The following is a 25,777-nucleotide window of genomic DNA, read 5'->3' on the forward strand; positions in this document are numbered from 1 at the left end:
TTACTATCATTTTACTGTTTACTTTGGGATTACAATATGCATACTTCAATACAGTCCATTTATAAAATATAACTTTTACCATTCCCCAGTCACACTAGGAATTTAAACCATTTAAATTCCATTTTACCTTTTCTATTTTTTATATATTATTGTTGTAATTTTAATTCTACATATTCATTTGAATCTAAAATAAATTACTATTTTGCTCAGTCAGTATTAATTTATATTTACTTGTTCTTTCCATTGTTCTTTATTCTTCACTCTGAGGTCATTTTGACTCCTCTGGGGTCATTTTTCTTTTGCTAAGGAATTCCCTTCAGTATTTCTAATAGTTAAGGTCTCCAGCAATACATTTTCTAACATTTTGCTTTTCTGCAAAAGCCTTTATTTTGCCTTCATTTTCGATTGATTTCCCCCCAACTGTTGATAGCATTCTAGGTGGGCAGGGTATTTACTCTGGATACTTTAAAGATGTCATATTGTTGCTTTCTGGCTTTCATCATTTCTGTTAAAAATTCACTTGTTGGTCTCATTGTTTGTCTTTTTAATGATGCACTTCCCCCATGCTTCCCCACTCCCCTACATCTCTGGGTACTTTTTAAATTTCCCTTTGTTTTGGGTTTTCAGCAATTTGATCATGATGTGTCTAGGTTTCATCCTGCTCGTATTTATCATAGAAGTGAGCAAAGGACTTCAGAGATCTGTGGCTTGATGACTTTCATCAACCATGTTCTCTTAAAATACTGTTTTTCCTTGGTTCTTTCTTCTCTTTTCTTCCAGAACTCCAATAGCATGTCTGACATGTAAACTATTTTTCTTATACACACTTGTGGACTTTTAGTGTTTTTACCCTCTGTGCTTTGGTATGAAAATTTTTGTTGATCTGTATTTCAGTTGACCAAATCACTATTTTTCTCTAATCGGCCACATATCTCATTTATAATTTTAATTGTTGTATTTTACATTTCTAGAAATTTCATTTGACTTTCTTTTCAAGATTTAGGCTCTGGTGAAATTTTTCGCATTTTCATCTATTTTCTTCATCTTTCTTTCTACTTTCTTGAACATGTTAGTCATGATATTGTGATGTCCTTATTTGATAATTCCAATATTGGGATAACCTGTGGATCTCTTTTTATTGATTATTTTTTTCTTGTGGTGTTAAGTTATGTAATCCTGTTTTTTGGTATGCTTGGTATTTTTAAATTTAATGTCTGACATATATGAAAAACTGAAGAGCTTTCTTCATATCATCTTCCTCAAAGAGTAAGAGGAGTGGGGGCTGATCCCTTTAGTCCACTCAGAAATTAAATTCCTGGCTGGATTGCACCTTTTCTAAGGCTTCTTTCTAGAGTCTCTCTCACTCTTGTTCCAAGAGTGTAGTTTCCAAGGAATTCCTATTTAGGACTCAGGATGCTCACCTGTGCCCCTATCTTCTGGTCTGCCAGAACTTGAATGCCTGTCTTCTAGTACAACTGTTAGACAGCCAAATCCTCTCTCTGCTTTTCAAAGACATTCTTCTTGGCTTCTTGGATTCTCTCCCCCCCCCCCCCCCATAGCTGCAGAAATCAATGTCATGAGGGGAAATCCAGCAGGAGTGTGGATGCTGTTCTCTGTCCCTACTTTCTGGATGGAATCCTAGCTCCTCAAGTCTCTAATTTGTGCTTCTCCAGCTTCATGGGATGGTCAAAAGTTCTGGTGGGGTTTCTACCTCTTAGCAAGGACATCTACTTGGCCTTTTTCCTGACCCCAGCCACTTGCTACATGCTCAGAACTGGCAAATGCACCAAGAAAAAAACAAAACAAACAGACAGACAAAAAAACCCCACTGCATCATGTCCATTTTCCTCCAGAACTATTTCTGTCCTCTTAGCACCCTGTGCTATGGCAGCCCTGGTTACCTATGGCAGCAATCTGATGCCCAGTCTTATTCTTTTGTTCAGCTTTCTATATGTCTTCAGCAGAGGCTTTGTCTCTTTCAAGATGCTCCATAATGCCCCACTATGAATCTTCATATCCCAGGTAAAACAACAGCAAAACCACAAATAACAATTCAACCCTTTTAAGGAGTGATATATGAGAATAGTAATAGTAGGAGGTTTATAACTCACTTCACACAAGAGGCAAATGGGAGAAATAAATGAGATACTGGTGAATCTAAATAACAGAATTAATTAAATAGAACTAATAGATGTACATTTGATTCTATTTAGTAATTACAGAAAATGTTACTCTCTTCAAGTCTCTATGGGTTGTTTCCCAAAATTGTCTAGAAGAGAACAAGGAGAATATCAATAAATATAAAAAAGAGTAACATTATAGACAATATTCTCAGATTATATTGCAGTAAAAGTAGAAACTTATAACAGAGATTGAAATAAGAAAATCACAATCTGAAGTTCTAATTTTTTTTTTTTAACTCTAAGAGGAAATCTAGGCCTAAATTTCATAGCTGGAAAGTAAAAGTAAGACTTTAGATCCAAAAATCTGTGGTATGTGAAAAGCTGTGGCTAGAAAAAAAATATGATAGCCAAAATCTTTAATTTTCTTTGAAAGAAGAAAAATTGTTAGCTATTCATATTAATATTTTAAAAAATAGCAAAAATTTAACTTAAAAGAAGGAAGACTTATTTTTTTTCCCCTTCCCTTCCCCCATGGTCTTCTGTTAAGTTTCTCAAATTCCACATATGAGTGAAAACATGATATCTGTCTTTCTCTGACTGACTTATTTTGCTTAGCATAATACCCTTCAGTTCTATCCATGTTGTTGCAAATGGCAAGATTTCATTCTTTCTCATTGCTGAGTAGTGTTCCATTGTGTGTGTGTGTGTGTGTATCTATATCTATATCTATATCGATATAGATATACACCACATCTTTATCCATTCATCAGTCGATGGACATTTGGACTCTTTCCATAATTTGGCTATTGTTGATTGTGTGAAGATCATGGAGGAAGGGAAGGAAAAAAAAAATTACAGAGAGGGACGCAAACCAAAAGAGACTCTTGAATACAGAGAACAAACTAAGGGTTGATGGAGGTGTGGGGGTGTGGGGGAGGGGAAGATGGGTGATGGGCATTGAGAAAGGCACTTATTGGGATGAGCACTGGGTGTTGTTATGTAAGTGATGAATCATGGGACTCTATTTCCGAAACCAAGAGCACACGGTATACACTGTATGTTAGCTAATTGAAAATTATATTTAAAAAAATAAATAAAACATCCTCCTGCTAAATAAATAAATAAATAAAGGGAGAAATAAGAAAGTCAAAAATTAAATGTAATAAAAGAGAAAAACATTAGAATAAATACATTTTATAACTGATTCTTTGAGAAACAATAACAATAAAATAGAAAACCTATTAGGCTAACTCTCAAAGAGAGCTGGAGAAGGCACAAAAACACAAAATTAGAAATGAAGAGGACATAAGAATAAGTAAATTATAAGAATGGCCAGTATTTTGCTGGAAAAAAACTATATTCTCATATTTCTGTATTTCTCATACTATTTTCCACATACTATTTTCTGATGCATCAGTAAACCTACCTGTCCAACCTTCTACATACAACCCAAATCTGACCACTTTTCCTCACCTTTCCCGGTACCTCTTTTCAGCCTCCACCATCTCACTTCTACCATTTTCCTACACAGTCTGCATTTAACACCTTGCTTATTAATTCTTTCTCCACAGAGAGAGAGAGATCTTTTTAAAATAATAGTTAAATCATGCCATTTTCACTCACAGATTTCAACTTTGGGTTCTCATATCTCCCAGAATAAAATGCAAAACCCATAAAATGCTATATGGTCCTTCTTGCTATGGCTTTTACCTACTTACTGCCTTCAGCCCCTGGTCTCTTGAGCATATTTCTCACTCAGGTCCTTTCCATTTATTATTCCTTTTTCCCTCACACCAGATATTGAAATAACTCACTCTCCTTTCATTCAGGCCAGAATTTACTGACTGCCCAATTTAAAATAACTACTTTATACCCCGTATAATTTTCTATTCTCTTATCTAATTTATTTCCTCTTAGTATTTATAATCACCTAACATATTGTATATTAAATTATTATCCTGTTCTTCTTCTTAGAACATAAGTTCCAGAAGAGTTAAGGTATTTGTCTGTTTTGATCACTGCTTTTTGTTTAGTGTTCTCATTAATACTTGGCACATATTAGTGCTTGATAACTATTTATTGAATACATTGATGAATGGTCTGATCAATAACTAGAAAGCTTCTGGAAAATCCATTGAAAAGCTCTTGCAAACAGTAAGAGAATTTGGCAAGGCAAATGGTTCAAAGTTAATATAACAATAAGAAAAAAGACAAAATAGCTAAAAATAAGTTTAACTATTAATGTGTAGGATTCTACTGATGGACATAAAGAGTTAAAAGAGTAGAGAAAAATACCTTACTCTGTGATAAAAAGCATCAATATTGTGAAAAGGTTCACTTCCCTTGATACGTGGAATTAAAATACCAGTAGGTATATTTTGGGGTAAATGGACAAAGGTTTTTTTTCTTTCCTTTTTTTTTTTTTTTTTTTTTTTTTTTTTTTTTTTTTTTTTTTTTACTGACGAGCAATCAGTTGACAATAATTAGAAACATTCTGGAAAGAAAAAGAGTAGTGAGCTAGACCATGTTTTATCAGATATTAAACTTGAAGTTCAGTTATCATAACCTAAAGGATATGAGACTGGTGAAATGGAGAATTGTGGATTAGCTTTAAGAAGCAAGGTATGGATCTAGATTCATGTAGAGATTTAGTAGATGATGATGGTAGCATTTCGGATCAGTGAGGAAAAGTCAATAAAGGAGGAAACACTTGCCTAACAATTTAAAGTTTAAAAGGACAGTAAGTTTGTGACCTACCTCATTCTTGTATCAAATAAATTTCAGATGGGTCCAAGATTTAAATGAAATTCAGAAATCAGCAAATACACAGTCATCTCTGTGTATCATGAAATAACCAAGGAAGGAAAAGATGGAAGATACATTGACTATTTACAAATTTTAAACTTTTGTATTTCAAAAATCACCATAAACAAAGTCAAAGAAAAATGAAAAAAATGGGAAAATTATGTGCAACACATATAGCAAACAAAAAGCTAATTTTTCTTACTTTTACACAGAAATGGAAAAAAATTAATAATCTCACATAAAATGGGCAAAGTGACTCAATGGATATTTCATCCAAAAAGAAAAGAGAGAAAAAAGTACTAGCATCCAGCAAACACATGAAAAGACCCTTTTCATTCTTGATTTTAAAATGCTAATTAAGAAGATAGTGTGATGTACATTTGCATGTTACATAAAATGACCTAACTTTTTAGAGACTAGCTTAGAAAAATCACTCAAAATTAAAGACACATAGTATTTGACCCAGGGAATTCCCTTCTAAGAGTTTCATAAATACTCCTATAAGTTTGCGAAGATAAATGTACCAAGATTTCGATTGCAGGGCCATATGCAAGAACAAACAAAGAGAAGCAATTTAAATATCTACTAATACAAGCCTGATTAATAAATACTAGTATATTTGACACATGCTACAACATGGCTGAAACTTGAAAACATAAAGCTAAGTGAAAGGTTGCATATTGTATGATTCCATTTATAGGAGATATCCAGAACAGGCAAGTCTTTAGAGACAGAAAGTAGATTAGTGATTGACAAAAGCTGATGTAGGGTAGAGGAACTGAGAGATGATGGCTAAGAGTATGAGGTTTCTTTTGGGGGTAGGAAAAATGTTCTAAAATTGTGATGATGGATGCCCAACTCTATAAACATACTAAAAAACCTCCGAGTTTTCTACTTTAAATGAATGAATTATATGAGCTGTGAATTCTATCTTAATAAAACTTGATAAAAATCATACCACCAAAAATTTTTTTTAAAAAAAGTAAGTAACAGTATATTGATGCAGTGGAATATCATGCCGTCAATAAAAGGCATGGGAAATGCATTGTTGAGGGAAAATGACAAAGATAGATTGTTAATAATAAAAAAAAAAGCATCTGTTAGCTTTCTTTCCAGCGGGCTGTGAGTGATGGGCATCCCTTGGGACAACTGGGCAAGACCAGGGGCAAAAGAAAGCCTTTCCACAAGGAGCAGAAGTTTGAGCTGGGACACACTCTGTTGCACTAAGATTGGCCTCTGCTGTATACACACAGTCTGACTTTGGGGAGGCAACAGTAATTACCATGCCTGGAGGCTGGATCTGGGGAATCTCTCCTGGAGCTCCAAGTGTTCTATGTACAAAGCAAGGATCATCGATGTTGTTTGCAAATGCATCTATCAATGAACTGCTTCACCAAGATTCTGTGAAGAACTATATGATGATGACAGCACACCTCCCAACCATGGATGAATCCCACTATGTACTGTCCCTGGATGGGGAGGAGGCCCAGCTGACTCCTGAGGAGGAAGAGATTAAAAAAAAAAGATCAAAGAAAATGAAGAAGAAATATGAGGAAAGGTCAAAGAATGCCCAAATCAGCATCTTCTGGAGGAGGAGTTCCAGCAGGGCAAGCTTCTTGTGTGTATCACAAGAAAAGCAGGCCAGTGTGGCAGGGCAAATGGCCTTGTGCTAGAGGGCAGGGAACTGGAGTTCTGTCTATCTGAGGAAAATCAGGGCCTGGAAAGGCAAACGAATCCTCTGTCCTCCCATCTTCGTTCATGTAATAAAGGTGCTTATTTTTAGAAAAAAAAAAAAAAAAAAAAAAAAAGGGAGGGGGGAAGTGCATGTGGCTGAATACTTTGTATATAGGAGTGCATTTTTTTGTTTTTTTTGGTAACAAGAATAAGCAAACCTAAGCTTATTCATGCATAGATAATTTCTGGAAACAAATACAAGAAGTTATTAGCAATGTTTGCTTCTGGAGACAGGACTGACATTCAATGATGGAGGAATATATTCTTTTTACTCTGTATTCCTCTATACCTTTTGTGTTTTTTTTTTATGAACACTTTGATTAAATTTTTCAAATTATCTTAAAATTATGTGACAATGCTAACGTTCAAGTTTGCTCTAATATTAATTGATCATTTATTTCCTTCATTATTATTCGTTCTTTAGGAAGAAATTTCACCTAATTAGGAAATTTCACCTTTTAGGAAGAAAGTGCACCTCCTGTGTGTGAAAGAAACCTGATTTAAAGATTAAAAGTTAGATGATGTAAATGGAGAGATATATTTCAAATTGTAGACTAAAGACTTTAACGTAAGACCTGAAACTGTGTGAAACTCCTAGAAGAAAACAGGAGAAAAAGCTCCGTGACATAGGTCTTGACAATGATTTATTTGGATGTGATACCTAAAGCACAAGCAACAAAATGAAAAATAAACAAGTAGGACTACATGAAATTAAAAAGCACCTGCCTTGCAAAAGAAATCATCAACAAAGTGCAAAGACAGCCTAAGGAATGGGACAAATATTTGCAAACTGTACATCTGAGAAGGAGTTAATATCCAAAATATATAAAGAACTCATACAGCTCAATGGAAAAAATCAAATAACCAATTCAAAAATGGGCAAAAGGTCTGCATAGACATTTCTCCAAAGAAAATATATGAAAGGCTAACAGGTCCCAGGACAGATGTTCAACATCACGGGTCATTAGGTAAATGCAAATCAAAACCACAATGAGATATCACCTCATGTCTGTTAGATTGGTCATTATGAAAAAGACAGGAAATAAACTCTGGCAAAGATGTGGAGAAAAGGAAAACCTTTGCACTGTTGATGGGATTGTAAACTGGCACAGCCACTATGAAAAACAGAATGGAAGATCCTCAAAAAACTTAAATATAGGATGATCATATGATCTGGTTATTCCGCCTCTGGATATATATGTCCAGAGGAATGAAACACTAAGTTGAAAAGATATCTGTACCTCTGTGTTTATAGCAGCATTATTTACAATAACTAAGACATGGAAACAACCTAAGTGTCCACTAATGGATGAATGGATAAAAAAGCTGTGGTATGTGTATACACCCACCCCCCCCCACACCAAATTAAATATTATTCAGCCATAAAAAATGACAAAAACATCTGCCATTTACAGCAACATGGATAGACATTGAGGACATTACGCTAAATGAAATAGGTCAGAAAGAGAAAGGCAAATAATCGTATCATTTCATTTACCTGTGAAATCTAAAAATAAACAAATACAAAAAGCCAAACTCATAGAAAAAAGATCAGATTTGTGTTTATCAGAGGCAGGGAGTAAGGGGAAGGAGAATCGGAGGAAGGTGGTCAAAAGATGTAAACTTCTAGTTATCAGGTAAGTAAGTACTAGGGATGGAATGTATAGCATGATGACTATGGTTAACATCTATATGATATATGTATATGAAGGTTATAAAGAGTAAATTCTGAGTTATCACAAGGAAAATTTTTTGCCTTTTTTTTTGCTTTCTCTCTTTTCTTATTTTTTAATTTATTGTATTTTTAAGTAAACTCTATACCAATTGTGGGGCTTGAACCCAAGATACTGAGATCAAGAGTCGCATGCTCCACCAACTGAGTCAGCCAGGTGACCCCCTTTTAATTTATATTATTTTTAAGTAAATGCTTTCTCTTTTTATAAATGCTAACTAAATTATTGTAGTAATCATTTCACAATGTGTATGAATCAAACCATCAGGCTATACACCTTAAACGTACACAGTGATGTATGTTAATTATATCTCAATACAACTGGAACAAATTAAAATTAAAACATTGTGATGGGGCAGAGAATGAGATCTGTTGCTCTTGTTCAAGTTTACACACATTGCTAGATGGTTTCAAAAGACTGGGTGTTCCCTAGGGCTTGTCCATTATTGTTATGCATGAAAGCAAGTTCTGAGTGCTGAGCATTAGCAAACTAAGATCTTTCATGGACTCAAGGTCCAGTAAAGATAGCTCTTGTTTTTATTGGAGTCAATAGCTGTGAGAGAAGGTTTCTCCCTTAATCGTTTGTTCTTTCATTCAACCAATATATATTGAGTGCTTGCTTTTACAACGTACTGGACCAGGCACTGGGTATATAGTGGTGACTAATAATAATCATACTTACATTTACTGAGCCATTAACCAGAGCATGGTTCTGAGTATGTTACAGAGATGATCTCATTTTCCTCACAAGAGTCCTCACAAGATATGGATACTACTATTACACTTTTGAACAGAAGAGGAAATTAGAGTTTAGAGAGGTTGAGTAGGTTACTCAAGATTACATAGCTAATAATAAGCAACGACCTTAGGGTTTGAACCTACGGAATCTGATTACAGAACATTTACTTCTTTTTTTCTTTTTTAATGTTTTTATTTATTTATTTTGAGAGAGAGAGAGAGGGAGAGAGAGCGAGCAGAGAGCATGGAAGAGCAGGGGGAGCTGCAGAGAGAGAGGGATAGACAGAATCCCAAACAGGCTCTGTGCTGTCAGTGTGGAGCCCTACATGGGGCTGGATCTCATGACCATGAGATCGTGACCTCAGTCGAAATCAAGTGTTGGACGCTTAAGTGATTGAGCCACCTAGGCACTCCAGAACATTTACTTCTAAACATTATATACTGCCTTTAAAAGCACCATTAATTTCATCGTGGGAGAAGGGAATCTTGCCATTCTATCACTCCCGCATGATAGAAAGGAATAGTTATCAATATTACTAGCAAGGAAGAACAAGACAGACATCTTTCCTGCACTCACTCAATTATTCAACAGAATTTTTTTTTTTTTTTTTTTTTTTTTTTTTTTAATTAAGTACTGGGGCACCTGGGTGGCTCAGTCAGATAAGCATCAGACTTCGGCTCAGGTCATGATCTTACAGTTCAGAGGTTTGAGCCACATGTCGGGCTCTGTGCTGACAGCTCAGAGCCTGGAGCCAGCTTCAGATTCTGTGTCTCCCTCTCTCACTGCCTCTCCCTTGCTCCTACTCTGTCTCTCTTTCAAAAAGAAATAAAACATTAAAAAAAAAATCTACCGTATGCTTAGAACTGCTCTAAGTCCTGTGGCTATAACGGTGAAAAAGACTGGTAAGATCTCTGCCCACAAGGTATTTACATTCTAGTAGATGAGAAAGTCTAAACAAGTAAAATGCAAAAAATAACCACAAATTGAGGTGAGAGAGAAATTGATTACAAGAGTAGAGTAAAATAGAAGTGAGCTATTTGCGATTAAGGGTCAGAGAGAAACTCTCTGAGTAAGGCAACAGTGGCCAAGATGGTAACAAGTACTCAAAACCATTTACTTTGCCTTCTGGGCACAGAGCTAAACAGCATTTCCCAGGCTCTTTTACAAATTGATGGAGCCAGTGGAATCTGGGCAAAATTGGCAGACTCCTCTTTGAGGCCTGGTGCTAAACCTCTGCTGTGATGCTCCACACATTCTTCCTTTGTCTTCTTGCTGGGCACAGACAGCCCAGTGAAGGACTCTGAGGCCTTAGAAAGTGATAAAGCCACCTACTGAGGAGGGACCCTGAATCCTCCTTAGGAAAGCTGGCTGTAGGAACCTGACATGAGCTGATTAGACTGTGTCATGACTGAGGGATAAACCTTTTTTTTTTTTTTTTTTTTTTTTAACAAGCCACTGAGATTTGGGGGTTGTTATGGCAATTAGCACATCCTGATACATTAAGCGCTATTGAAGCTAAATCTTGAGAGATGAGAATGATGTAGTGTGGGAAAGAGTGTTGCAGAGAAAGGAAATAGCATGTGCAAAGGGTCTGAGGCATGTGCAAAGGGAAGGAACTGCTGTGGACAACAATCTGAAAGGTGCCAGTATGCCTGCAGCCTCAGTGAGTGAGGGTGTTGAAGTGGGGAAGCGACACCTGCACCCCAAGAAGGCAGGTCTTTGCAGACCTTGATGTGAGGGCTTGATTCTCAATGCAATGAAAAGCCATAAATGTGTTTCAACCAAGGGGGTGGCATGATTCATGTGATAAAAATAACCTCAGTTGTTAGTGTAGAGCAAATTAGAACACGCAAGACTACATTTAGGACCAGGACAAGGTTACATATTTTGTGGGGCCCAGTGCAGAATGAAAATGTGAGGCCCCTGATAAAAAATTATTTAAAATTTCAACACTGCAACAGCAGAGCATTAAACAAAATACAGGGATGACTCCCAGGTCATCGCAGCGGGAAAGGGGGGCATTGGGTGTTTTCTCCAAGTGACGGGAAACTGGAAGAAGCACGGGTTATCCCCATGAAGTGATCATGTGGAAATGGCAACGGTGGATGGTAACTACCTACACCACTTAGGAGAAAAGAACAATCTTCACCTGAAAGGGCTGCAGGGGGAGCTGAGCCTGTGATGAGATGCAGATTTTAATTAAAGCAAGGTAAAGATTTGTTTACTAATCAAAGTATGGGAACTTTAGAGGGCACAGTGTGGTGGCAGACAGTGTGGCTGACCAAAGTGGCTAATGAAGGATGATACTCAGTTCCAGTCCTTCCTTCCTTCACTATCAGTGATGTGCATGGTGATGAGAATAGCAAAGAACATGTCCTATCAGATTACTCTCAGTTCTGTTCCTAATTAGAGCCCAATAAAGTGGCTTATAATAACTAAAGCAGAGGAAGCACTTTATTTAGGGGATCAGATTATTGCCAGGATCCTAGATGATGAGCTTACTTAAGGCAACATGGGATCTCCCATAGTGTCTGAGTCTTTCATATTATCAGCCTTTCTCAGTGCTTTGGTGGTAAGTGTCTCCTAGACCTCCGAGGAGTCTGTGGTTTATCCAAAATCTACTTTCAAATCTATTCTTAAAATGATTCCAAGCAGCCCAAGTTATTAATTTATAATCTAAAAGAAACAAAACAAAATAAACTAGATTATTTTTTTGAGCTAGCATACACCTTTGCTAATAAACTAACTCACAGTAAGGAGACAAACACATACCAACCCAAAGCAAAATTAAATATACAGATAAAATGCTGGTAAAATGGTGTTTTGCATAGATTTAAATATTGTAATTTGCTGTGTTTGTGAGGCAGGCGGATGCAGTTCATTCTGAAGTAGCTTTTGGGTCTTTTCACATGATTTGGCTATTCTTAGATTTCTGAGTCATTCTGTCCTCCATGCTAGTCGTTTTCAATTCCATATTCTCTATTCATGAGGGAGATACAACATTAACCAGTCCAAATTTGGCTATGTGGCTTAATACTCTGAACAAACAGGCTATATATTCATTCCTATTCTTAGCAATACCTTGGGACAAGTTGAATGTAAATAAAATATTTGGGCAATGCACTCTCACACTGTAGAATTTCTGGTAAGAGGTGCCAGGAAAACTTGGCATGCACATTATTGCATAATTGTTTTGATTCAATTTGGTTGTCTTCTTAATGACTAAAATCCCAAAGCAGTAGGAATACTTAGGAAAGAACAGAAATGTGGAGAACATGGGATGAGCCAAAAGACCCTGCCAATGTTTGATCCAACAGAAGCATCATATCCTAAACACTAATGCAGGAGATACATTGATATCTGGAAATGAAATTCTTTTGACAAATGGAAGATAGTAATAAATTCTTTATCCAAGGTGTCATCATGGGAGCTAGGAAGTGTGAGTATAAATAGACTGTAAGGGGACTGGGAATTGAAATTTGAAATTCCATCTACATGGGTTTGTGAATACAGCAGAGGAAGAGGGAGAGAATCCACCAGATAAATTAAGGATTCCCAATGTTTTACTGTATTTTTTATGCCCACCTGATGAAAGTGTCAGCTAGATTGTTGCTCCTTGAGGATAAAAACCATAGCTCTTCATCCTCATATCTCCATTGCCCCAAATAAGGCCTGGGACATAATGGACACTTGATGACTATTTGTTGAACTATAAGAAACTTCAGTGGCAGGGTAAAGCAGGCCCACACTTATTCTTCCACCATATTGTTCTAGGGGAGCCACTGTGTGTTAGAACCACCTCCTTACCCTCCAACTAGCTTTTAGCGCATAGTCTCATTAACCACTCTGAAAATTTCAGTGGAAGCAAAGTATTGACTCTGTCCTACTTTTTACCTCATCCTCCATTTTCCCCCATTTTTTCCATCAGGAAGGTTTAGGGAACCATATATGCCTCAACTGCAGTAGAATCCCAGCTCTGAATAGGAGACCTCCCAGGTGGAGAAGTATTAGCTCTGACATGCCTTGTCTGGTAAGGGCTATCAATCTAACTTAGGCCCCAGACCATCTTCTTTGTCTTCAAAAATTATAACCAACTTGAGATAATTCTTGGCTCCCTCATTGAACAAGTAGATATTAAAGACCAAAAGGCAGCATGTATATGTAGTTTTGTGTCACTTTGTACCAATATGTGGTACTCCTAAGAAGTTAGATATTATAAGTCACATGCAGATTCATATTCCATGCTTTTATGCGTGTTTGAGATCAATTTCTTTAGTACTCAATTCCACTGTTTCCTAAAAGGAGGCCAGAAGAAAGAAGTACCATACGCATCATAGGAAAGAATTCCAGGAAAAAAAAGGAATGGTCTACAGAGGCTTAGGCCACAAAAGTTGAACTAAAATAAATTCAGAAGAGTATCCATTGGAGCTAGTAATTAGGTCAATGACATTCTTAGTAGAAGCAAGTTCAATATGCTGCTCAGAACAGAAGCCAGTATTCTGAGGGTTGTGAGGTAAAGAAGTAGAAGCTGAAGGAGCTTGACCAAAAGAAGGAAGGAGAGAGGATTAAGTCTATAGAAGAATTTAGGATAAGTAATGAAAATGTTTTTAAATAGGGCAGACCTGAATGTGTGTAAAAGCTGTAAGAGAAGATTCAGTTTTGGCTAACTCCATATGTGGATAAATAGAGGCCAGCTAAGGCCAGGCCATGAAGTGGGTACAAGAACCAGGAAGCAGTCAGCTGGGTAAGGGATGGAAGGGCTGGCCTCTGGGCTGCAGAACAAAGGGAAAGAGTCCTCTGAGAGGAGAGATAAAATCAAAAGCAGGCCAACTTTTCAACTTTAATGAATCTAAAGGGAGACTCCTGATTTAAGGCAGTAAGGTAAAAACAGAGTAAATAAAGCTGTCATGAAAGTCATTGAAGCAAACTGTAGGAAGTAGATCCTGGAGAAATTGCCTATGCATTGGGAACATAGCCACCACTCTTGTAGAGCTCTGGTTGCCCTGCAGAGAAGGAAAAACTTAGGGTGCCAACCTGGCTGGGTAAATAAAGATGTCAAAGATACTGGAGAAAGAGTTTGTTACAGATAGAACAAGGTCCCTGAGGTCATGAAGTGTGTTGGCATCCTGACCATAGGTTGAGCAATTAACTTCATTAACATGCAAACCATACATGAGTTTCTGAGCCAAGAGGGAGAGTCAGCTTGAAGGCATTTTTTATGGGCTTAGATACCTGGGATCTAGAGCGGAAATTTCACTTGTGTTTAGACTCTGAGGGAAAAATACATGTGCGTATTAAAAAGTTTGCATATTGTGTTTTTACAATCCCCAGTATTCTTAAACATTCCAAAAACTATGGCCAAAGAGACGTCATAAGATATTTGTGTTTAAATAACCTTTAGTAGTTTTTACATGGTTATTATTCTTTCCATTTGAAAGGATATTTCTTAACCTAGTTTTCTCTGTACCGGTCCTCCAAAGTACTCCTCTTAATTTCCATTTAATGAAAATCTCTACATTTATGGGTTTGTATTTTCTTTGGATTTAAGTTAATCCTTCAAGAGGAGCGTTAACTCTCTCAAGCTACTGGAACTCTGCTTTCTGGAACTGTTAACATTTACTACTGGGGAGTGACTATGGCACCAGGGAGGAGTTGGCTCAGTACATTTTTTCAACCAAATTGCTAACATAATAATTTTTGAATCAGAATATTGGAACTAAAAATCTAGATTTAGAAAATTATTCACTATTTAAAGACAAAATAACTATGTTCATGATTTATATTTTGTTATTTCCAAGTGTTTCTCTGAGAAGTCCTTGTGCTTTATTGTGTCTGTTTATAGTCCCTCATTCTATGAAATCCAGTATTATTTGACATTAAAAATCTAGGATAATGATGAAACTATCTGGTTTGTTGAAATTTAATATCTAGATTCAGAAAGAAAATAAACAGGAGAGGGAGGACAAAACTCACACTAAGGATTATTTATTTTTCATGTCTTTCTTTTTGGATTAAAAATATTTTTTTAAAAAAGAAGGAACTTTTTCTTAAACAGCATCAATTGCAATGAATACCTGGTTATTAGATGCTCATGTACCTCAATTATTCATTTTTGGGAATTATTAGTTTACTAAGTGAAGCTCATAATCCAAAAGAGCTAATCAGACCTTGAAATCAGGTCTCCAAAATCATAAATGTTGAGTCTCAGTTTTTATTGGAAACTTCTAGGTGTCTTCCATATTTACCAATGCTGTTCTACTTCTTGTCTCTCTAGAATTGCATAGCAGATTTTCCCTTACTTTGTAATCTTTGACATACACATGTATATAAAATAAGTTATTTATTTATTTTATTCTTTTTCCAACAACATTTTTATTATTTTGCCTTAAATTTTCAATTAAAGGTCTGGAAGAGGTAAATAATTAATAATTTGGATTTTTTTAAAAAAATGCTGCTCTTTGGATAAATCTGAGATCTTGACATCTGCTAATTACATTGATAACTTGGGAAGTGAGTGGAGAATTCTTATTTATTCATGCACTTAATGAATGATATTGGATATATGTTTCCTTCTGGCTCAACACTTCAAGGTCGTGCACTGATCCCCACATATGTTGTATCAATGTCGAGATATCACACTGTCTTATAATAATAATAAAAAAAGAATAATTTATAAGGACATTTTAGAACTTATCAGCAGGCTATAAAATCTATTTGACTGAACAACATTGTAAACTATGGTTACTGTGCCACTGAATTAATCAAAGCACCAAAAAAATTATAGATCAAGAACTGCTGAGCCTGATTCTCTATTTCCAGCCAGAATGGAGCTAAGAATATGCTTTCATGGATGTGAACTATGCAAGAACTCTCCCTCTCCCTCTCTCATATCCTCTTTTCCATTTGTCTCCAAGCAGAAAATTATCCAGTAGGTACCAGTAATAGTGTTTAGAGAAAGATTTATGCCTATTGACTTCGAAAGGATTGGAGGTAAAACCTTGCTCTGGAGGGGAGAAAAAGCTGAACGTGTAAAGGGTACGAACTCTGTCTGGGTGGACTTATTGGCTCAGTCAAGAAATTAAAGTGACCTATTTGGTATCTACTATACATTTAACTGTGTGAGGTGTGGCAGTGTAAATACGAATCATAAGCTAATTTACTGAACATGCTGCAATTTATTTGGAGAGATGAATGTGATAGGATGATGTACAAATAATTAATATATTTCCCATTCTTCCTCCACCCTCATTTGTATACTTTGGGGCTGCGATGCAACCCCATTTTATCTAGGTAGGCATTGTCCAAAAGGAGATTCTCACTCATTAGCTGTAAATCGGAAAAAATTGGGAGAAGAAGTGATTGGACAGAAGCAGCTGCCCACCCTAGTAGCATATGAACTATGATTACTAAACTATGCAGGCAGGGAGGGTTAGAGGGGATGGAAGAGAGAAACAGAGGTCTTAGAAAATATTGAAAAGGGGACTATGATAGAATCTTACTATACTTAAGAATGTAAGGCTGAGAATAGAGAGGTTGAATGCCTCTGTCTAGTGGAATGCTGGAAAGTAGCAGTGTCACAGATGTGTCCTTGCCATGTAAATGCCAATAATTAGTAAAGAGGGCTGTTTGGAGAATCTCAATGGCAGAACAGGCTAAGATAGCTGGGATAAGCTAGGCATTTCTGCTACTATCACCGGGGCTTAGTTTTGCAGCAGTCAGCTTATGGCTTGATGGGGGATGAGAGGGTGTCTAAGGTAGCCTCCCTCACATGTCTGGAGACCTAGTGTTGACTATTGTCCATGATCAATGATCTGTGAGATCGCTCATGTTTCAGTAGTTGCTTCCAGGCCTCCTCCAATGGCAAGGATATTTTCCAAGAGTGTGAAGAAAAAACTAAAGCCTTCTTGAAAATTAGGTTCTGGAACTCCTACAACAGCACTTTTCTTACATTTCATTAGAGCAAGTCAAAAGGTGAGAGCTTAGCTTCAAAGAGTGGAAAAATAGATTCCACTATTTAATGGGAGGAACTGCAAAGTATTTGTGGTCATATTCAATCTACCACAGTCTGCCCTCTGGCTATGCAAAATCTGCTCATCCCTCCAAAAAAGCCTCATCTCTTGGAGTGCTGAGACCTTGTGGTAAGCAATGCTTTGAGCATATGCCACACGTGGCTATTGAACAATTGAAATGTGTCTATTGCAAATTGAGATGTGCTGATATTTAAAATACACATAGGATTTCAAAGACTTAGTAGGAAGAATATAAAATATCTCTGTAATACTTTTTTATAGTGATTCTATTTTTCCCAGCTTTCAAGGGTATAATAGACATATAACATTGTGTAAGTTCAAGGTATACAACATGGTAATTCCATATAGGTATATACTGTGAAATGATTACCATACTAAGATTAATTAACACATCCATCACCTCTCGTAGTTACCCTTTGTGTATGTGTGTGTGTGTGTGTTTCAGAGCTTCTAAGATCTACTCTTTCAGCAACTTTCAATTATACAATATAGTAGTTTTAACTATAGTCACCATGCTGTTCATTATATACCCAGAACATATTCATCTTGTAACTGGAAGTTTGTACCCTGTGGCCACCTTGGCCCATTTCTCTCTACCACTGCCCCCCCCCCCCCCCCGCCAAGGCCACCCCTGCCAATCTGTTGTTTCTGAGTTTAGTGTTTTATTTCCACAATGAGGTGAGATCATATGGTATTGTCTTTGTCTGACATTTCATTTACATTAATGACCTCAAGGTTCATTTATATTGTCAGAAATGCCAAAATTTCCTTCTTTTTTATAGTTGAGTAATATTAATCTTGGATTGCGACTAACTTGTTCTGTGAGTGTTCTACAAGATGAGCAAACATTTCTAATAAGTTTTAACTTGATAAATGAGTGATGTCTTGCAATACAAGTAGTATGTGACACTGAATGTCACATGATCACAACTGAGCCAAGGTTCCTCTCTCTCTCTCTGTCTCTCTGTCTCTCTGTCTCTCTCTCTGTCTCTCTCACTGCAGGATTGTGGGTGATAATCTCCCATGCTTGGCTACTTGGTCTCAGGCCATGGTGTTTGGCAGAAATCAGAAAATCTGATTTCTGAAAATCAGAAATGTTTTTCAGATTTCTGGCACTAGTGTATTTTTTGTCACATCAAGGCACCTATGGATAGTCCTCTGCTTTTTCATGCAGGAGTAAGCTTAGGAATGCTTTGATGCAATCTAGGTCAGGCTGCCTGCAGATATAGAACCTTTCCTCTGCTGCCTCATTGCCAGTTACACAGTGTATGACAAGAGGTTATTAATACTATACTGTAGTCAACGCCTGTGTGAGCGTATATAATGGTCCCCATGCAGAAAAAATTGAAAAGGAGGTAAGAAGGTGATGATTACAGTGGAAGTTAAGAAGATCATTGGAAATATGAATGAAGTATGCAAGTGGCTGAAATTGCAAGATTTTATAAGAAGTCTATGTTTGCATCTTGTCTGCAGAGGAGGAAGAGAAAAAGGTGAAGGAATCCCTCACTTCAAATGAGATTAGGGAGATGTGTCAAATGTGGGAAACTGCAAAATTCTGTAGAAAAGCACCATCCAAATAAGGCTGTAGCAGAGCGAGCAATGAATCTGTTTAACGACAATGCAATGTCACATTTCTGCAAAATCCTCAAAAGGAGGCGTGTCATTGGATAGTTTTCTTGCTAAAGTTACATGAAATAAAAAGAATCCATTGAGCCAATGGATAGCAGTGATTCCGTTAGTGATAGTGAAAGTTGTCCTACACAGTAACTCTCTTCCCTTGTCTCCCTCACACCAGCCACAAAGGTTTTCAAAGGTAATTGCAGGTTAATTTGTTTATTTTTCTTTATATTTTGTATTTTCTTTATTATTTTGTATTATAGTACTGTAATCATTTTTATATGAATATTTTTGGGTCGTGGAACGAATCATCTGAGTTTCCATTATTTCTTCTGGGGAAATTTGCTTTGATATACAAATATTTTGGATTAAAAGCATGTTTGTGGAATGAGTTATGCTCTCAAACCAAGGTTTTACTGTACACACACACACACACACACACACACACACACATTTTCTTTATTCATCTGTTGATGGACACTTAGGTCATTTCTATGTCTTGGCTATTGTAAAAATTCTTTAATGAACATGGGGTACAGATATCTTTTCAAAATAGCATTTTCATTTCCTTCAGATATATACCCAGAAGTGGGATTGCTATATCATATAGTAATTGTTTTTAGTTTTTTGAGGAACCTCCATTCTGTTTTCCATAGTGACTGTACCAATTTATATTTCCACCAATGGCACACTTTTCTCCACATCCTTGCCAGCACTTGTTACGTCTTATCTTTTGATACTAGCCATTCTAACAGGTGTGAGGTGGTATCTCGTGGTTTTGATTTGCATTTCTGTGATGATTAATGTTAAGCATATTTTCATGTGCCTGTTGGCCATTTGAATATCTTCTTTGGAAAAATGTCTTTTCAAGCCCTTTGCCCACTTTTATTTATATTATTTATATTTATATTTATATTTATTTATTTTTTATTGGTTTCAGGAGTAGAATTTAGTGATTCATCACTTACATATAACATCCAGTGCCCTCCTTAATGCCCATCACCCATTTAGCCCATCCTGCCACCCACCTCCCCTCCAGCAACCCTCAGTTTGTTCTCTGTATTTAAGAGTCTCTTATGGTTTACCTCCCTCTCTGTTTTTATCTTATTTTTCTTTCCCATCCCTTATGTACATCTGTTTTGTTTCTTAAATTCCACATATAAGTGAAATCATGATATTTGTCTTTCTCTGACTGACTTATTTCACTTAGCATAATACACTCTAGCTCCAGCCACATCATTGCAAATCCTTTGCCTGCTTTTAAATCAGTTATTTGTTTCTATATTTTTGCAGTTGAGTTGAATTCTTTACATATTTTGGATATTAACTCCTTATCAGATATATGGTTTATGAATATTTTCTTCCATATCTTAGGTTGCCTTTTCCATTTTGTTGATGATTTCTTTTGCCTTGTAGAAGCTTTTTAGTTTAGTTTAGTTTAGTCTCACTTGTTTATTTTTGCTTTTGTGGCTTGTGCTTTTGGTGTCATGTCCTAAACATTATTGCCAAGGACAATGCCAAGGAACTTTCCTCTGTTTTCTCCTAGGAGTTTTATGATTTCAGGTCTTATATTTAAGTTTTTATTCCATTTCAAGTTAATTTTTATGAGCAGTGTAAGATAGGAGTTCAGTTTCATTCTTTTGCATGTGAATATCTAGTTTATTGAGTATCTTTTCTCCATTGGGTATTCTTGGCTCTCTTGTCAAATATTAGTTGACCGTATATGCATGCAGTTTTCTGGGCTTTGGATTCTATAGTGGTCTATGTGTCTATTTTTATGCTGATAACATACTTTTTTGATTTACTATAGCTTTGTAATATAGTTTGAAATCGGGAAATAGGATGTTTCCAGCATCATTCCTCTTTCTCAGGATTGCTTTGGCTATTCTGAGTTGCATGTGGTTCCATATGAATTTTAGGATTGTGATTTCTTCCTCTGCAAAAAAAAAAGTCCGTTGGAACCTTAATAGGGATTGCATTGAATCTATAAATAGCTTTGGTTAGCATGGACATTTTAATAGTATCAATTCTTCCAATCTATGAACATGACTTATATTTTCTATTTATTTGTATCTTCTTCAATTTCTTTCATCAAAGTTTTATAGTTTTCAGTGTAGATTTTTCACCTCCCTACTTATATTTACTCCTAGATATTTTATTGTTTTGATGTTATTGTAAATGGATTTTTTTCTTTATACCTTTTTCAGTAATTCATTGTTAGTGTATAGAAACACAACTGATTTGGGGCCCAGTTGTGCATGGGTTGCCCAGTTGGTTAAGTGTCTGACTCTTGATCTCAGCTCAGGTCTTAGTCTTAGGGTTGTGAGTTCAAGCCCTGCATTGCGTTCTGTGCTGGGCATGAAGCCTAGAAAGAAAGAAGGAAAGAGAAAGAAAGAAAGAAAGAAAGAAAGAAAGAAAGAAAGAAAGAAAGAAAGAAAGAAAGAAAGAAAGAGGGAGGGAGGGAGGGAGGGAGGGAGGGAGGGAGGGAGGAAGGAAGGAAGGAAGGAAGGAAGGAAGGAAGGAAGGAAGGAAGACATGACTGATTTTTGATTTTGAGTCCTCCAGTATTACTGGGTTTATTAGTTCCTACAGTTTTTTGGTGTAGTCTTTATAATTCTATATGTAGAATTATATATATATGGAGAGAGAGAGAAGATAATATCATCTGCAATAAAAATACTTTACTTTTTTCTTTCAATTTTGGTACCACTTATTTCTTTGTTTTGCCTAATTGCTCTGGTTAGGTCTTCCAGTATTATGGTGAATACAAGTATTGAGAGTAGGCACCTTTGTCTTATTCTTCAAAGTTTCAACCTTTCATCATTGAGTATGATGTTAGCTGTGGGCTTATCATATAGGAACTTTTGTTAAGGTACATTCCTTCTACACCCAATCTGTTAAGGTATTTGTTATGAATAGATGTTGAATTTTGCCAAATTCATTTCCCACATTTATTAAGATAATTATATGATTTTTATTGTTCATTCTGTTAGTGTGATGTATCACATTTATGGATTTGCACATGTTAAATCATCCTTCCATCCCAGGTATGAATCCCACTTGATCATGGCATATGATCTTTTTAATGTGCTATTGAATGTGGTTTGATAGTTTGAGTTTTTTTTTTTTTTGAGAATTTTTGCATTAGTATTCACTAGGGATATTGGTTTATTGTTTTCTTATAGTGTTCGTATCTGGCTTTGGTATCAGCGTAGTGCTGACTTCATAAAATTAATTTGGGAGTGCTCCCTCTTCAACTGTTTGGAAGAATTTGAGAAGAATTAGCATTGATTCTTTAAATGTTTAGCAAAATTCACCAGTGAAACCATCTGATCCTTTGACTTTTTTTATTACTGGGTGGGGAGGTTGCTTACTTTTCCAATTGTTTTATACATTATTGATCTGTTTAGATTTTCGGTTTCTTTCTGATTCATCAATAGGTTGTATGTTTCTAGAAATTTGTCCATTTCTTCTAGTTTGTGCCATTTGTTGTTGTGTGCAGTTGTTCATAGTAGCCTCCTATGAGTCATTGTATTTCTGTGCTTTCAGTTTCAACATCTCCCCTTACATTTATAACTTTATTTTATAAATTATTAATAAAATATAATTTCATGTGAGTTCTCTCTCCCTTTTTCTTGACTCTCTTTTTCTTTTTCTCTCCTCTTTCTAGCTTAAGTGTTGTCTATTTGATTTCTCTTTTCAAAGACCCAACTCTTAGTTTTGTTAGCCTCTTTTATTGTGTTCCTGTCCTCTATTTCATTTATTTCTGTTCTAATTTTATTATTTTCTGCCTTCTGCTAATTTTGGGCTTAGTTTGTTTTTCTTTCTCTAGTGTCCTGTGGTGTAAAGTTAGGTTGTTTATTTGAGATCTTTTTTTTTTTTCTTGATGTGTGCATGTGTTAATTGGTATAAAGTCTTTCACTTTGACTATTTAATCATAATGTGTCTTGGTATAGCCCTTTTGGGGTTCGACTTATTTGGAATTCTTTGGGCCTCATGAATCTGGATGTTCCTCTCTCTCCCCAAGTTTGGAAAGTTTTCCCCCATTATTGCTTTAAATACACTTTCTGTCCCTTTCTCTTTCTTTTCTCCTTCTGGAATTCCCATAATGGATATATTGCTTTTAAAGTGGTATCCCAAAAGAGTATCAGAGACTTTCTTCACACTTTTATTCTTTTTGCTTCTCTCTGGATAATTTAAAATGACCTATTTCCTGGTTAATTATTTGTTTGTTCTTCTGTTTGGTTGATTCTGCTGTTGAAGCTGTCTATTGAATTCTTTCATTCAGCATTTATATTCTTCAGCCTTAAGATTTCTGTTTTTTGTTTGATTTGTGGCTCCTGTTTCTTTGTTGAACTTCTCATATTATTTGTGCATTTTCCTTCTTAATTTTGTTTAGTTTTGTCTGTGTTTTCACTGAACTTTTTTAGAGGACTGTTCTGAAGTCTTAGACATTTTATAGATCTTTGTTTTTATAGGGTCTATTATTGGAGCTTTATTACTTTTCTTTGGTGATATCATGTTTACCTGATGCTTTGTGATCCTTAATTTCTTGCCTTGGTATCTGCTTATTTGAGTAACTTGTCTCTGCTTCCAGACGTTACTGGTTCACTTTGGTGGGGAAAGGCCTTCACCAGTGAGCTCAGCTTGGAGTATTGAACAGGTCAGCTGGTACTATCCTTGGGCAGGCAGGGCTTGCTATTAGGGTCTTTATTTGGATAAAGCTACTGGCCATGTTCTGAGGTTGGGGTGGGAGTGCAACAGGCTGGACTCTATGTTTAAGCAATGCCACTGAGTGGGATCCCTCACTGGGCAGGGCTGCTGGCTATACTCTGTAGTCAGGTGGGGCTGCCAGCAGGATTCCTCAATCACTTCTGATCATGTGAGGTCACAGCCTGTGTTCCCTAACATACTAGTGTCCCTGGTTGGACTCCACAATTGGGCAGGTCTATGGGGTGGGCTTAACAATTGCTCCTGGTCATGTGGGTTTTCATGCTATGTTCCCCAACCAGCTGGTGCTATTGGCTAGACTCCGTGTTCAGGCAGGGCCTCAGGCAGAGCTTCACAATTGGATGAAGCCTCAGGTTGTGCCCTGTGATCAGGCAGGGCTCTAAGTTGTGTCCTGAAGTTGGGCAGGGGCACAAATTGAACTTTTCCCCCAGGTAAGCCACTAGCAAGTCTCCACTGTATGGCAATGTTCTTAGGTTCTTAGGTTCTTAGGTCAAGTGGGGGCTCCAGATGTGTCCCACAGTTGGATGGGGATAGAGTCTGTGCTCTGTGGTTAAGTAGAGTTGTTTTCCATGTTCCTTATCAGTGGGGCTGCAGGCTATGCTATGCAATTGGGGAAGGTCACCGGCTGAGCTCCCTGCATTGGTGAGCCTACTGGCTATGTTCAGCAATCAGTCAGGGCCACACATTGGGTTCTGCAGCTTTCCAGGGTCATTGTTGAGGCTCCTTGGTTATACAAGGCCAGAGACTATACTTAGCAGTTGGATAGGGCTGCTGCCTTGCGTCCCCACCCAAGCATGGCTGAATATGGCTCCATGGTTGCCTGGGTTCTTTGGTTGAGCTTCCTGGTCAGGCAGGACTGAAGGCAGTGGGGTATGCCTTCTAATTTGCTTCCTTCCCAGGCTGGGTCATAGAATGGGCTCTGCTGCCCATACAGCTCATTGGCTGGGGACTCAAATTAGGCAGAACAGCCAACTGAGCTCCCTGACAGCATGGGGCAAAGCCCCTAGCTAGGATCAGCTCAGGCTCCACTGTAAGCAAAAATGTGTTCCACCATGATCTGAGTGTTGGTTGCTGTAAGCTCTGGCCAACTTTTCTGTGTCTGTCTGATCCCCAGTGGTCAAGCCCCACAAACTCTCCCAGTGATCCCCTTGAGGCAAGATTCAAGTGGGCCTCACAGGATGTGTCCGAGAATGCTGGGGGGATTTGATGTCCACCTTGCACTCTTTTTACTCACTAGGTAAATTGAAGGCCAGGGCATCCTCTCAGTAAGGCACTATGCTGGCCTTGGGGAAGGGTGATGTGGTCCATGGTGAGTAGTTTATTTTTTATTTTTTATGTTTTCTCAGGGTGGGTACTTTGTCTCACCTCCCAATTCTGGGATTTTCACAGTGGTATCTTGTTTATGGATAGTTGCTAGTTGTTCTTGTGAAGGGGACTGAAGTCGGGAACAACCTATGTTGCCATCTTATTGATATCACTCCCTGATTCTATGTTGAAATGATAATATTTTGAAAAATTGGTTAAATAAAATATTTTATTAAGATTAACTTCACTTGTTTTTACTTGTTTTAAAGTCTTCTTTTTCCTTTTTATTTTTTAAATGTGGCCACTAGAGAAATGTAAATAACATATGTGTTGAACATTTTATTTTTATTGGACAGCACAAATTTAGAGCAGTAGTTGGCAAACCTTTTCTGTAAAAGGGCCAGATGAATGTTTTAGGCTTTGTGGGCTATAGGATCTCTGTTGCAACTACTCAACTCTCTCTGCAGTGTAAAGCAGGCAGAAATAAGATAAAAATAACAGAGCATGGCTTTGTTCCAAAACAACCTTGTTTATAAAAACTAGTGTCAGGCTGGATTTGGCCTGCTGGCTAAATTTTGTGATACCCTGTTTAGATCATTAACATTTAATGTAATTATTGTTATGGTTGGATTTCAGTGTACCTTTTATTTTGGTATGTGTTTGTTCTTTAGGGTTTTGTTCCTTTTCTCCTTTTTTTTTTTTTGCCTTTTCTTGGATTATTTGAATTTTTTGTTAATATTCCATTTTAATTTATATCTTGGGTTTTTGGTTATAATTTTATGTTATTTTTTAGTGGTTGTTATAAAGATTACAATACACATATTTAAACTTTCAAACACAGCTAGAGTTAAAAAAAAACTTATCTTCGATCATTTGATGCTGTCCCATAAGTACTTGAGGTTCTGCTATTTTTTTTTAATCTTTTTTTTCCCTCTCTGTTCTTCGTTTGGATAATTTTTAT

At 36.7% G+C, this 25,777-nt stretch overlaps 1 pseudogene; it reads left to right on the forward strand.

The window, feature by feature from the left end:
- Positions 1-6,057: 6,057 nt before the first annotated feature.
- LOC106977144 (40S ribosomal protein S8-like) lies at positions 6,058-24,718 on the forward strand (annotated as a pseudogene).
- The last annotated feature ends 1,059 nt before the right edge of the window (positions 24,719-25,777 follow it).

Source organism: Acinonyx jubatus, chromosome B4 (assembly GCF_027475565.1).
Source record: "Acinonyx jubatus isolate Ajub_Pintada_27869175 chromosome B4, VMU_Ajub_asm_v1.0, whole genome shotgun sequence".
Lineage (NCBI taxonomy): Eukaryota > Metazoa > Chordata > Mammalia > Carnivora > Felidae > Acinonyx > Acinonyx jubatus.